At 41.6% G+C, this 12,965-nt stretch overlaps 1 non-coding gene across 1 annotated transcript; it reads right to left on the bottom strand.

Annotated features, from left to right (window-relative positions):
* Positions 1–827: 827 nt before the first annotated feature.
* On the bottom strand, positions 828–899 carry Trnaq-uug (transfer RNA glutamine (anticodon UUG)). Its single transcript has one exon. It is a non-coding gene; the product is annotated as a tRNA-Gln (tRNA).
* Positions 900–12,965: the final 12,066 nt, after the last annotated feature.

The following is a 12,965-nucleotide window of genomic DNA, read 5'->3' as shown; positions in this document are numbered from 1 at the left end:
ACCTTTTCCTGTGGGCAAGTTGGACCGTTTTGCGGTAGCTGTTCCTCTTCTTTGCTCTCGATTTGCTATTAGGAACTTTGTGGTGGGTGGGGGTATGTGAATGCTTAAAAATGAAATGAAACACTTCTGGAACTGAGAGGTAAAAAGTATGGTGGCTTAGACCTGTAATCCCAGTGAGGGAGGACTGGAGATTCCCAATGTTAAGCCACTTTGGGCTACGTAGCAAGTCCCATAAAAAGGTAACCTATGGAAGGGGAGAAAATATTTATAAATCAACCCAACAACAAAATCCCTAACAGGTCAAATTAAAAATGTTTAAAAACAGGGCCGGAAAGATGGCTCAATGAAGAGCCTGTATTGCTCTTCCAGATGACCTGAGTTTGATTTCCAGCACCCACATCAGGTTTCTCAAGGTCACCTGTAACTCCAGGGGGATCCTACACCTCTGGCCTCTGCAAGCAAAATTCACTAGTGCACATAACTTCCTCCCCCCCGCCCCCCGCCCCCCCGCAACCACATACAGCCCAAAGCTCTTGGGGCTGGAGAGATGGCTCAGCAGTTAAGAGCATGTACTACTGCTCTTTCATAAACCAGAGTTCAATTCTCCGCACCCAAGTCTAGTGACTCACAACTGCTTGTAACTCCAGCTTCAGAGGATCGAGCGCCCCCTGCTGGCCACCGTGAACACATGCATCCACTTTCACGGACAAACGCACACAGACATACACATATATAAAATAAAACAAATATATCCTTTTAAAAAGGTTCTCCTCCATGACTTAAACTAAAACACAAAATCACCAATTCTAGCCAGAAAGGCCACCATAAAGTCCCACCGAGACTCGAACTCGGAAAGCTGGATTCAAAGTCCAGAATGCTAACCATTACACCATGAGACCCTATCAGAGACAAGTGTCTCTTATCATCCTTTAATGGAAAACTCTAGTTTCAGAAAGGCCGATTTATATGCCTAACTCATGGTTGCAGATGGAATTTGATTACATTTCCTGACCTTTAAGTTTATAGTCTACACTGTCACTCAACTTTAATAACCAGATCTGAAAAATAAAATAGAAAAAAAAAGAGAAAAACCACCTCCTCTCTTGATGGCTTTGCTGACCAAGGTATATGAGAAATCACAAAGCACTAGATTTAGAATGAAGTGTATCTGTCAGTGACTGTCTAAGTTGCCTGCCTGTCTTCTGTAATTTTTCCAGCCCCTTTGCACATACATCCCCATTCTAGACAAGGAGAAATACATCTAAATGTGGAATTAGGATATCAGTTTACTTTCTTTCATTTCAATTCTAAAAGCTTTCTTTTCCTTCTGCAGTGAAGATAACACCCTAAACCAAAGTGGAGGTAGAGCCTAGAATTTTTTTTAGTAGAGCAACTGCCTTAAAAACCTGTTGGAGGAACATATTTAGGTTCCTAAATATGGTAGCTGGTGGATGTGAGCTGGAAGGCAGTTTTCTCCGGGAAGAACACAGGCATACGCCTGACTGCACAATCATGGGGGATGTTGGTATAACATGCTGGGGCTTGCTGAGATATTGGAGACTGAAGAAGCTCCTAAAGCTACGGTGACACTAAGGAATGCCATGCACGTGGAGTGCTTCAGCAAGGACTGTACTTGAGGACCAAAGAGAATTTCAGGAAGACAGGCTAGGATAGGGCAAAGGGAGTCTTGGATACGTGTTGAAGTACTTACTACTGGCTTAAGTGGGACCAAACCCAGGTAGAACTTTGGTTAAAGGAAGGGATGTAATCCTGCCATCCTGCCTTGGCTCTAAGGGAATAGATATGACTCAGGGTTGCACAAGCAGATTATGATTTCATTACCAGAAAGTCCAATTCTCTAGAAATTCTTTTGGGCCATGAACTTGAGACTATAAAAGTGGCTGGAGGAGTTGAAAGAGATGGCTCAGTGATTAGGAGAAGATGTTGTATCCGCAGAGGACCTTGGTTCAGTTCCCAAAGCACACATGGCAGCTTATAACTGTCTATAATGATAGTTCTGGGGGATCTGTTCTTTTCTGGCCTCTTTGGGTATTGCATGTGCATGATGAACATATTTGTAAGCAAAATTTTGATAATGCAACTTCTTTATCTGATGTGATTCATATGATTCTTTTTCTTTTCTTTCTTTTTTGAGACAGGGTTTCTCTCTACAGCCCTAGCTGTTGTGGAACTCATTTCTATAGACTACACTGGCCTCAAACTCAGAGATCCACCTGCCTCTACCTCCCAAGCACTGGGATTAAAGGTGTGCACCACCATGGCCCAATTTGATGCAATGTTTTTAAAATAACACCAAAGACTAAGCTGGTGTGGTGGTGTCCTTTGATGCCAGTGTTTGGGAGGCAGAGACAAGAGAATCTTTGTAAGTTTGATGTTTGCTCCATCTACAAAGTGAGTTCCAGGACAGCCAGGGCTGTTACACAGAGAAACCCTGTCTTGAAAGAAGAAAAGACCAAAGACTAGGCAAATGGTCTATCCCCTTATCCTCTAAGATATATTCCTTATAATTGCCTTTTCCCTTTATTTTATTTTATGAGCATTTTATTTTATGTTTTGTCTACATGTTTCTCTGTGAACCATGTGCGTGTCTGGTGTCCACAGAAGTCAGAAGAGGGCATTGAATCCCCCAGAACTGTAGTTACAGATGGTTGTTAGCCATCACCTGGGTGCTATAAGCAACCAGTACTTGTAACTACTGAGCCACCTCTGCAGCCTATTTCTTCTTCTTTTTTTAATAGAGTCACACTATGTAGTCCAGACAGGTCTTGAATTCACAATCTTTCTACCTTGTCCTCCCAAGTGCTCGTATTGCTGTTATGAACAACTGATGTGGGTTATCTTTCTGTATGCTATGAGTATGTGTTGCTTCCATTGGTTAATAAATAAAGTTGCTTTGGTCTATGGCAAGGCAGGATAGAGACAGGCAGGAAATCCAAGCAGAGATACAGGAGAAGAAGGTAGGAGTTTGGGAGAAGCCAGCCAGCCACCCAAGGAGCAACATGCCAGCAGACCGGTAATACCATGACAATGTGGCAATACATAGATTAATAGAAATGGGTTAATTTAAGTAGTAAGAGCTAGTAAGTAATAAAGCCTGAGCTGTTCAATCAAGCAGTTTATAATTAATATTAAGCCTCTGAGTGGTTATTTTAGAAGTGGCCGCAGGATGAGGCAGGACAGAAAAACCTCCATTTACACAACCATACCCAGCTCTATAATTACTTTTTCTGAATAAGGAGGGATAGAAAGACAAGGGAAATTAAAGGAGTACAGAATAAGAAAGGAGTCTACTTAAAGTCTCTTGGTACCTGTGAGTAGAGAATTTCAGAACAATTAATATTTGCAGTGAAGGTTGCTTATATAGAGACAATATTCCCCTTTTCCATACCAGAGATTGAATCTAGGGTTTCATACATGCTCAGCAAGTACTCTACCACTGAGCTACAACTCCAACTCTCAAAATTCCTTCTACAGAGAACTATTTTCAAATAAGACTGTTAAAATAGCAATGAAATATACTTAAAGTGGATACTAGCTGCAAAATAAAGGATAACTATGCTACAATCCACAAACCCAGAGAGAATAGGCAACAAGGAGGGTTCATGGGGGGACAGCCAGATCTCCCTGGGAAGGGGAAATAGAAGAGATTTTGTGAGTGGACTGAGAGCTGATGGGGATGGGAACATGAGAGATCAGGCGGGGTGGGGGGCACGGAGTGGGTAGTGCTGAGGGGGAGTGCTGGGGGCATTTGGGGGTTGGGCAGAAGTCTGGTACAGGGGAATCTCCCAGGAGTCTTATGAGGAGGACTCCAGCTTAGACTCCTAGCAATAGCAGATAAGTAGCCTGAATTGGCCTCTCCTGTGACCACATTGGTGCCTAGCCCAATTGTCATCAGAGAGGCTTCGTCCAGCAACTGATGGAGGCAGATGCAGACCCACAGCCAAATGTTAGGCAGAGTTCGGGAATCCTGTGGAGGAGGAGGAGGAGGAGAAAGGAATGTGGGAGGCAGAGGGTCAAGGACACCTTGGGAAGGCTCACACCATCAACTAACCTGGGCTCATAGGGGCTCGCAGAGACTGAAAAGATAATCAGGGAGCATGCATGGGACTGACCTAGGCACTCTGCATACATGTGATACTTGTGTAGTTTGGTCTTCTTATGGGACTCATAACTGTGGGAACAGGGACTGTCTCTGACTCTTTTACTTGCTTTTGGGACCCTACTCCTCATACTGGGTCACCTTGTCCAGCCTTAATACATGGGGAGGTGCTTAGTCTTACTGCAACTTGATATGCCATGTTTTGTTGATACTCATGGCAGACCTACCCTTTCCTGGATTGTGATGACGGAAGAGTAGAGGATTAGAGGGGTGGGAATGGAGGGTGGTAGGGTGGTGGGGGTGAAATGAGGGGGAAGGACTGGGAGGGGAGCCTGCAGGGGAGGCTGTGGGGGAGACTGAGTCCTGGGATGTAAAATGAAGAGATGAATTTTAAAAAGAGAAATATACTTAAGACCTGAAATGCATGAGATTAAGTGTGGCATTACTTATTTCCTACATTCAAATCTGAAAATTTCTGCGAGTTTCATAAATAAGACTCTCAACTTTGTTTGTAGTACAAACATCTTACTCTCCCCTGCAACCCTTGTGACTTGGGCTTTTACCTCATTAGTTGTACTTCTATTTAATACATAACAGGATATCACCTAAGTTCCTTAGCAACCCTTTGAGATAAAACTTCAGAACCCACCAAAATCATATACACGCAAATAACAATGTCATTCCATAATATGGTCTCTTATTTGCTTTTGTGTTTTGTGACAGTGTCTCATGTAGTGGAGGCTGTCACTTGTAGTGGGTAGCCATTCCAACCTTGATCTGGAAGTTCCAACCCCCATTGAGGCTTTGGTAACTGTCACGCCTACTAGGTAGGACCAAGAGAGGACCCTGAAGACCCGAGATCCGGATGCTCTGTCTCTCTTGGTTCCTGGACGCTGGAGGTAGACCAAGCAGAGTTCTCCAGAGAACACCTCTGGATGCTATGTCTTTCCCAGACCCTGCAACCTACCTATCCCTTCATTTGTAAGTTACGCCACTAAATAAACCTCCCTTTTAACTATGTGGAATTCTTGATTCCACTGGAATTCTTGATTCCACTGAATTCTTGATTTGATCCATCTTCTAAGTGCTGCTATACCTCTTTAATATCAGACTGTTTTAGGTGTGTGTGTGTGTGTGTGTGTGTGTGTGTGTGTGTGTGTGTGCCAGAAGAGGGTCTCAGAACTTTTGGAACTGAAAGTACAAGCACTTATAAGCCATCTGGGTTCTGGGAACTGAACTTGGGTCTTTTGAAAGAGTGCTCTTAACCACTGAGCCATCTCTCCAACTCCAGACATGTTTTTAAGACAAGGTCTCATTCTATAACCCAGGATAGCCTCTCATTTTTGATTGTCCTACCTTAGCCTACCACACACTGGAATTACAGGTGTACATCAGATTTTAAACTGAGAGGAATATGCAATGCAGCTAGCCTAGAAGCTGAAATGCATTGAGTCATGAATTCCTGTCCTTCCTGAGCCAAGAGGCAGGACAAAAGTTGAGGAGCGGGTATGGAGTGGCACCCACTTAAGTCATCTTTTATGTCTAGAACACGAGACAGTTTTACTGTCCCCTACGAGGAACTTGTAGGAAGTTCTCCTTTGGGAGATTTGGCACTGAGGCTTTGCTGGAGCAAGTGCTTGCAGAATGATGGAAAGCAACACTGTTCTCAGAAACAAAGAGACTCTGGACATTTTTGCAAGGAAAAGATTGCTTTCTCTAGTTGATTCCTGTGGAAGTGGGCTTTAAAGCTAATTTTTTCCCACATCCACTATAGCTCCTGTTTGAATTAATAGAAATAAACTCAATCCCCAAGTAATTTATTAAAATTAAATTTTCATCATTTTGGTGCCTAGTAGGGGGAACTGAGTTCATCAAAGGATCATACCCAGTGGACACAGAATTCCAAACTAAAATATTCTCAGAATGACACCATCCCATCTTGAGGAAAATGCAGACTTCACCTAGACTAGAAATGTGATAGTGGGAAGCCAGGGAAGGCTTCCCTAGAGCAGGCATGGTCTAGGCCAAGGGTTGGGTTAGATGTTGGGAAGGGCACATGAGAAAAGGAAGAATGTGTATAAAGGGCCACGATACTAAAAGAGAAATCCTGAACACTATAATCCACAATTTGAAATCCACAAACATCAAAGGTTCCTAATATCTAAAATCTTCCAAATATTCTTGAAGAAATAATTTAAAACTTCATTGAACACATTTATTTACATTTTAAAAGAACATCAATTTGAGAAGCATATGAAAACATGACAGAACACTTTATAGGTTGCTTTGCACATTAAAATCAGAAAAAAAACCCATACATATTTTTGTAAGCATAAACACTCAGGTGTTGCAGGTGAAAGCAATATAATAAACATTAAAAAGAGTGCTGGCATCCAAGATGTTCTGTAATGAATATTTTAAGGAAAGAGGGAATATTCTTTGAGTAGATTTATCATATGAAAGACCATATAGACTACTTATAAATGGAGGCTCTCAAACTAAACAGAAAGATGCTCATTGCTTTGTGAAGAGTTCAATTAAGGTAACCAAATTAACAGAGTACAAGGCATAAGAGCCATGTGCAGACAAACCATATTCAAACATAATAGACCAAGAAGTAAGTGTATAAATGCATATAACTGTGGTTAGTAATTGAGTGAACCCAGATTTGTAACTACTGTTATCAAAATACTGTGGGACATAACCTCTTTTGTATTGTGTGTGTGTGTGTGTGTGTGTGTGTGTGTGTGTGTGTGTGTGTGCAGCACACAAGTTCACTTGGGATTTGCTAGTAGCCCAGGCTGATCTCAAGCACACCATCCTCTTCCTTGTCTCCTGAGTGCTGAGATGATATGCCTATCCACTATGGGCTAATCTCAGAGGTTTCTTTTTACAACTTTAGTCTTTTTATGTGTTATAGGCCTATTCAGATTTTTTTCCCTGAGTGAGTTTTGAGTTTGTGTCTTTTTAGGCTTCATCTAGGTTATCTAATTTGTTAACAGTGTTGTTTAACATCTTTCTAGAATCCTTTTTATTTTTATTTCTATAATACCAGTGAGATATCCCCTCTTTCATTTCTTCTTTTTAAAAAATGTCTTTATTTAATTTTTGTCAGTTTCATTCATGCATACAATATATCTCAATCCTCTGTACTTCTAACTCCCCAACACATTTCCTTCCCACCTACATCTCCTCCTTAAATGTAACCTACCAAGTCCAGTTAGTACTACCTGCTGGGCTCTTGGCTGATCTTGTTGATTATTATCTTGTGCAAGTGTTGGGCCGACAATAACTCACATAGACTCATGAGTGCAATAGACATCTCTCAGCATTCCTCCCCACCTCTGGCTCTTTCATTCTTTCTGCCCCTTTCTCTGTAATGTTCCCTGGGTTTATATATGTCTTAGTTACTGTTCTGTTACTGTGAGGAGACACCATGACCAAGGCAACTTATAAAAGAAAGCATTTAATTGGGGCTTGCTTAGAGTTTCAGAGGTTTAGTTGATAAGCACTATGGTGTGGAGCATCGCACCAGACAGGCAGGCAGGGTGCTGGAGAAGTTGCTGAAAGCTTACATCTGATATGCAAGTGGAGAGAGAGAGAGAGAGAGAGAGAGAGAGAGAGAGAGAGAGAGAGAGAGAGAGAGAGAGAGAGAGAGAGAGAGAGAACCTATGAACCTATTATGGGCTTTTTTTTTTTTATTATGGGCTTTTGAAACCTCAAAGCCAACCCCTAGCAATACACCAACTGTGTGTGTGTGGCGGTGTGTGTGTGTGTGTGTGTGTGTCAAGCATTCAAACATATGAGCTTATGGGATCAATTCTCATTCTTACCACCACAATATAGATGTCCCATTGATCTGAGCACTCAACAGCCACTTATTCTCAGCTCTTGGACCAATTATGAGTCATTGCACTAACTGCTACACACTGCAGAAAGAAGCTTCTCTGGCCAATGTTCAGAGCTATAACCATAAATATTTAGAAGGCAATTTGATAACATGTTCTTTTAAGAGAAAAATATTAGTTGATTCCTTATCCCCACCCCTGCCAAGGCCTGTGACTTCCCAAGCCATGGACCTTTGATTAGGTTTACAGTACCAGACATGTATTACAACCTGTGGAGAGGCAGTTCTCAAACCCAATCCGAGCCTTCATGTTACTACTGTACCAGTCGGAATATCTTGACTAGCAGGTCAGTCTTGTAGCACCCAGGGTTCACCACTGGGTAATACTGTTGATGACTTTTCTCCTCCAAGGGCTTATATAGCACCTTCCAGAACTGTGAAAGCTAGCCTGCAGGGAGGAAGTTTTTTAGCTTAGTTCCAGCTACATCTAGCAACCAAATGTGTTGTGTTATTAGCACTAAGATCTTACCGTTTAGTTCTGGTGGGTAACCAAGAGCAATGGAAATAGCTTGTGTTGTTTTGGGTGCAACCTGTAGGGAGGTATCTCATGTCCGGCACTGAGATTTTCATTTAATAATCCATGCCTTTTGGGGAAAGTATTGTTTACAATGCAGGGTAGCTGTGCTCATACTCTTCTATGAAAAATTACATTTTAAAATTAGCTTACAAAGCAGTGGGTTTCCACAAGAGATTTTTATACATCCTTAGTTTTTAAACCAAGACTATTGACAAAATTGATTAAAACAAAAAACCAAAACAAAACAAAACAATGATTCATTCACTATTCATGAATAGAACCCAATAATGATTAGCTTAAGTAATTTTATCTTTTGTTGTATGAGACAGGTCTCTCTATGTAGCCCTGGCTAGCCTGGAAATTGCTATGACACCAGGTTGACCTTGAGCACACAGAAATCCACCTGCTTTTGCTGGTATTAAAGGTGTGTTCCACTATGCCCAGTCAAGAATTGTATCTGTTGCCAATCCAAGTGTACAAAAAGAACATCTCATTATTGAAGAATTTCAACATTTGAATACACACTCCCAGTGCTTACACACAAGGACAATGTTGTAATATGTGCTTTCTGGTGTTAAATTTGCAGCAAAATTCATAAAATAAATTAGAACTTTCTGAAACTCTGTATAACTTGTATCTCCAGAACTGCAAGTGATATATAAATGGAAAGCATACCAAGAAAACTGTAAACAATAAAGATGCCAGGCATGGTGGCCCACACCTGTAATCCCAGCACCCTGGGGGTAGAGGACAGAGGAGCAAAGGGTTGATGCTAATGATAATAATAACGACACTGACAATTTAAACTAGCAGGAAAAAACTAAGAAGAAAAATAGAAACGTCTAAATTAGTTGTTTTGACATAATTATGACATATGGAAGAAGTGTACTACAAGAAGAGAATATGAGCAATTATATAGTGAGACTCCATGCAAGGTCATCAGCTACTAGATTCTGAAATCTTGTATTAGCACAAATAGCTGCTCCTTTCCTTTAGGGCATAGCTTCTTGAAGAATATTACACAGTCACATTTATTTTCTGTTGGGTACTGCTTTTTTAAAAACCCTTTTAGGATTCCATGTCCAGTGGAATTTCCTCATCATCTGTGCAATGTTTCTATGTTGTTTTGGGCATAGGGACATCCATTCCACACTCACTCGTACATAGATCACAGATTTGTCAAAAATAATACTGATGAAGTTAGCGAGATGGCTCAGCAGGTTTGATGCCAAGCCAGACAACCTGAATTTGTCTTCCAGCCCCAAATAATAGAAGGCAAGAACCACTCCTGAAATTGTCCTCTGGCCTTCACCTGTTTACCATGAAACTCATGTGGCACTCATGTGGCACACACACAATAAATGCAATTTAAAAACTATAATAATTACATAGATGATCAAACTGCAACATAGTTCCTTAAGCATCTTCTTGTCCTATGGTGCACATAATTATTTTAGAATCAGCCAGTAACTTCACTGGCATTTTTTTAAAGGTAAATTTAGCTCTGAGTTATTGAGTCCCTACTAGAATTTCATCACCTGGAATGATACATTTTCAATCTAAATTTTTCATCATTGGTACATTATATGACCAGGCCTTTCTCCAAACATAGTCTTCTGTTTCTCTCATATAGTATTTGTTTTCAGGAGTTTAGCTTTCAGCATTTGGAATAATAACCTTTTAGTATGGGAATTCAAAGTGGAGGATTTTAGACGTCAGGAATTTGGGTCTTCTGTGATTTCAGCACTTGGGATTATAGCTTTTGGGGATTATGATTCATGCTGGAAATCAAAAGACTTGGGTTTTGATAAAGACATCCCTCTTAGGGCTGTTCACTCCAAAGTTTCTCATTCTCTGCACATTGTCCAGTTTTGGGTCTCTGTGTAAATTTTCATCAAGGCTCAGGTATGTATGCAGAGGAGGCATAAAGATTGTAAGAGCCAGAGTCGTGAATGACTCCAAGGAGACAAGGCCTTCCAGGCACAAAAGGACTGATGTACGTGTGAATTCCAAGAGACTGTGGCAGCATGCACAGGGCCTGCACAGTTCCAAGCCAAATCGGGTCCCAGCACCAAGAGGGAGTGGTGGACATGAGCTCCACCCCTAACCAAGAAGCGCTCTGCAATTGAAATTTGCTTGCAAAGTCAAAATTAAGTTTCTTATGGAGAGGCACACCTCAGGCCAGGCCCCATGCCCGGGAGTAGTTGGCCTATACCAGATGGACTCCATGTTTGTTGTGTGCTTTTTGTTTTGATATTCTTTGTCTTACTGGGTTTTTTGTTTGTTTTGATTTTCATTATTTGTTTAGGGGAGAGGGAGAGAAAGAGGGAGAGGAGAGGAGAGAGAAGAAGGAGAGAGAGAACATAAAATTGGATGGGTAGGAAAGTGTGGAGGATCTAGGAGGAGCTGGGAGAAAGGAAATACTATGATCAAAATATATGGTATAAAAATTTTCATTTAAAAAAGAAAATGAAAGTAGGCAGGAACAAAGGCAGTGATGGCAAAACCTTAAATGAGATTGGGCCCATGGTAGACATTTTGATCTTTTCAGCCTTGCATATTGAAAACATCAGCTGCAGTTTGGAGAACACGCTGGAGGGAACAGAACGAAGGACAATATTGTTCGGGCTTCTGTGTGGTGGAAAAGTGAGGAATGGTTGCATGCAGTACAGTCGCTCGCCTTCCATGTTTCCACTCCACCTTCTTTCTCTACTCTATGTTCTGAGAAGTCAAACTTGTGTTAACAACTGTAGAACACCATCCCTTCCTCTCCAGCTTCTGGTTTAGTTTGGCCAATGGGAAACCCCTGATATAAAAATCTCAAATCTGCCCTCCCTCCCCCCCCCGCCCCCCCTTGTGTGTCTCTGGTGTGTGTGTGTGTGTGTGTGTGTGTGTGTGTGTGTGTGTGTGTGTGTGTGTGTGTGTGGTGTGTGTGTGTTGGGGATAAAATTTGGCCTCTTGCATGCTAGATAAGCATTCTAACCCCGATCTACACCTCTAGTCCCACGTGACTCCATAGCTTTTAGTAACTGCTCCTTGACTGCTCCCTTCAGACTTGTGGATAGTGATATTTATTCTCAGGGGTTTCTATAATTTCTACTGGGTATGATTTCTCTCAACTTAACCCCGGGGTAAATAACTCCTCTCTCAATTCTTCTAGTTTGAATGTGTCATATTTGTCTCCTGTTGGTGCCTTTCCCAGGTAGCAGGATATGAAATGAATGAACAGGTTAGAGATTGAGTTGAGAAATAACTTAGCAAGGTGGTTGACGATGAAAAGGGCATTATTTGCAGACATGAAAATTTTACTTACAGTATTCTAATTTTTTAAAAATAAATTTATTTATTTTACATCCTGGTGGCAGTTTTCCCTCCCTTCCTCCCAGCCCCACCCACACCCTCCCTGATTCCATCCCCCCATCCAGCCATTTGAATTTTTTAATTTTTATTTATTTATTTATTTTGTTTTTTGAGACAGGGTTTCTCTGTGTAGCTTTGCTCCTTTCCTGGAACTCACTTGGTAGCCCAGGCTGGCCTCGAACTCACAGAGATCCGCCTGCCTCTGCCTCCCGAGTGCTGTGATTAAAGGCGTGCGCTGCTGCTGCTGCTGCTGCTGCCGCCGCCGCCACCACCACCACCACCACCACCAGGCTGCCATTTGAATTTTTATGGCAAATAAAACAGATGACGTGGCCTCTTAGCTAGGCATGACAATGTTCGTTGCATTTTAGTTACTTTTTCATTGCTGTGACAAGCTATCTGACAGAAAGAAGATCTGGCAATCTCCGGCCCTGTGTCTTATACCTTGCATGTTACTACAAAAATGTTTCTCCTACCAGAGTCCAAAACTAAGGGAATGCAGAAAGGATACAAAAAACCCATGAGGATGCTGAAAATAATTTTATTTTTAAAAAGTGAGAAATGATTAAGGTAGTAAAGAACTTGAGTATGAGATGTATGTTCTCCACCCAGATCCAAGCAGTTAAGAAAAACCCAGAGCTCAACTTACTTCCTTGGGGCTCCCTACCCAGTATAAATGTAGAGTGCAGACTTCAAAGGGAACGAACCCCTTAGCAGTGCGTTCTCATCACTACAGTTCAGAATTTAGCGCTATTTGTCTAATTGTCATTTAACTGAAGGAATATTTTGATATGTGGCAGGATAGTAGTGAACGCTTAGGTAATAGGAACCAAAGGGATTAATAGAGTGCCGGGAATGAAACTCCAGTAGGCAGAATAATACCCGCTCTACCACAAGATGTTGGAGAACCTGTGAACACGCAACCTTACCTAGAAAAGGAGACTTTGTAAGTGGGATAAAGTTAAAGTGAGATGGAAAAAGAATCTTGGATTATTTATGTTGCCCTCTGACCTACACACACACACACACACACACACACACACACACACACACAGACACAC

This window comes from Peromyscus maniculatus, chromosome X, assembly GCF_049852395.1.
Source record: "Peromyscus maniculatus bairdii isolate BWxNUB_F1_BW_parent chromosome X, HU_Pman_BW_mat_3.1, whole genome shotgun sequence".
Lineage (NCBI taxonomy): Eukaryota > Metazoa > Chordata > Mammalia > Rodentia > Cricetidae > Peromyscus > Peromyscus maniculatus.
This window is presented reverse-complemented; position numbering and strand designations above follow the sequence as displayed.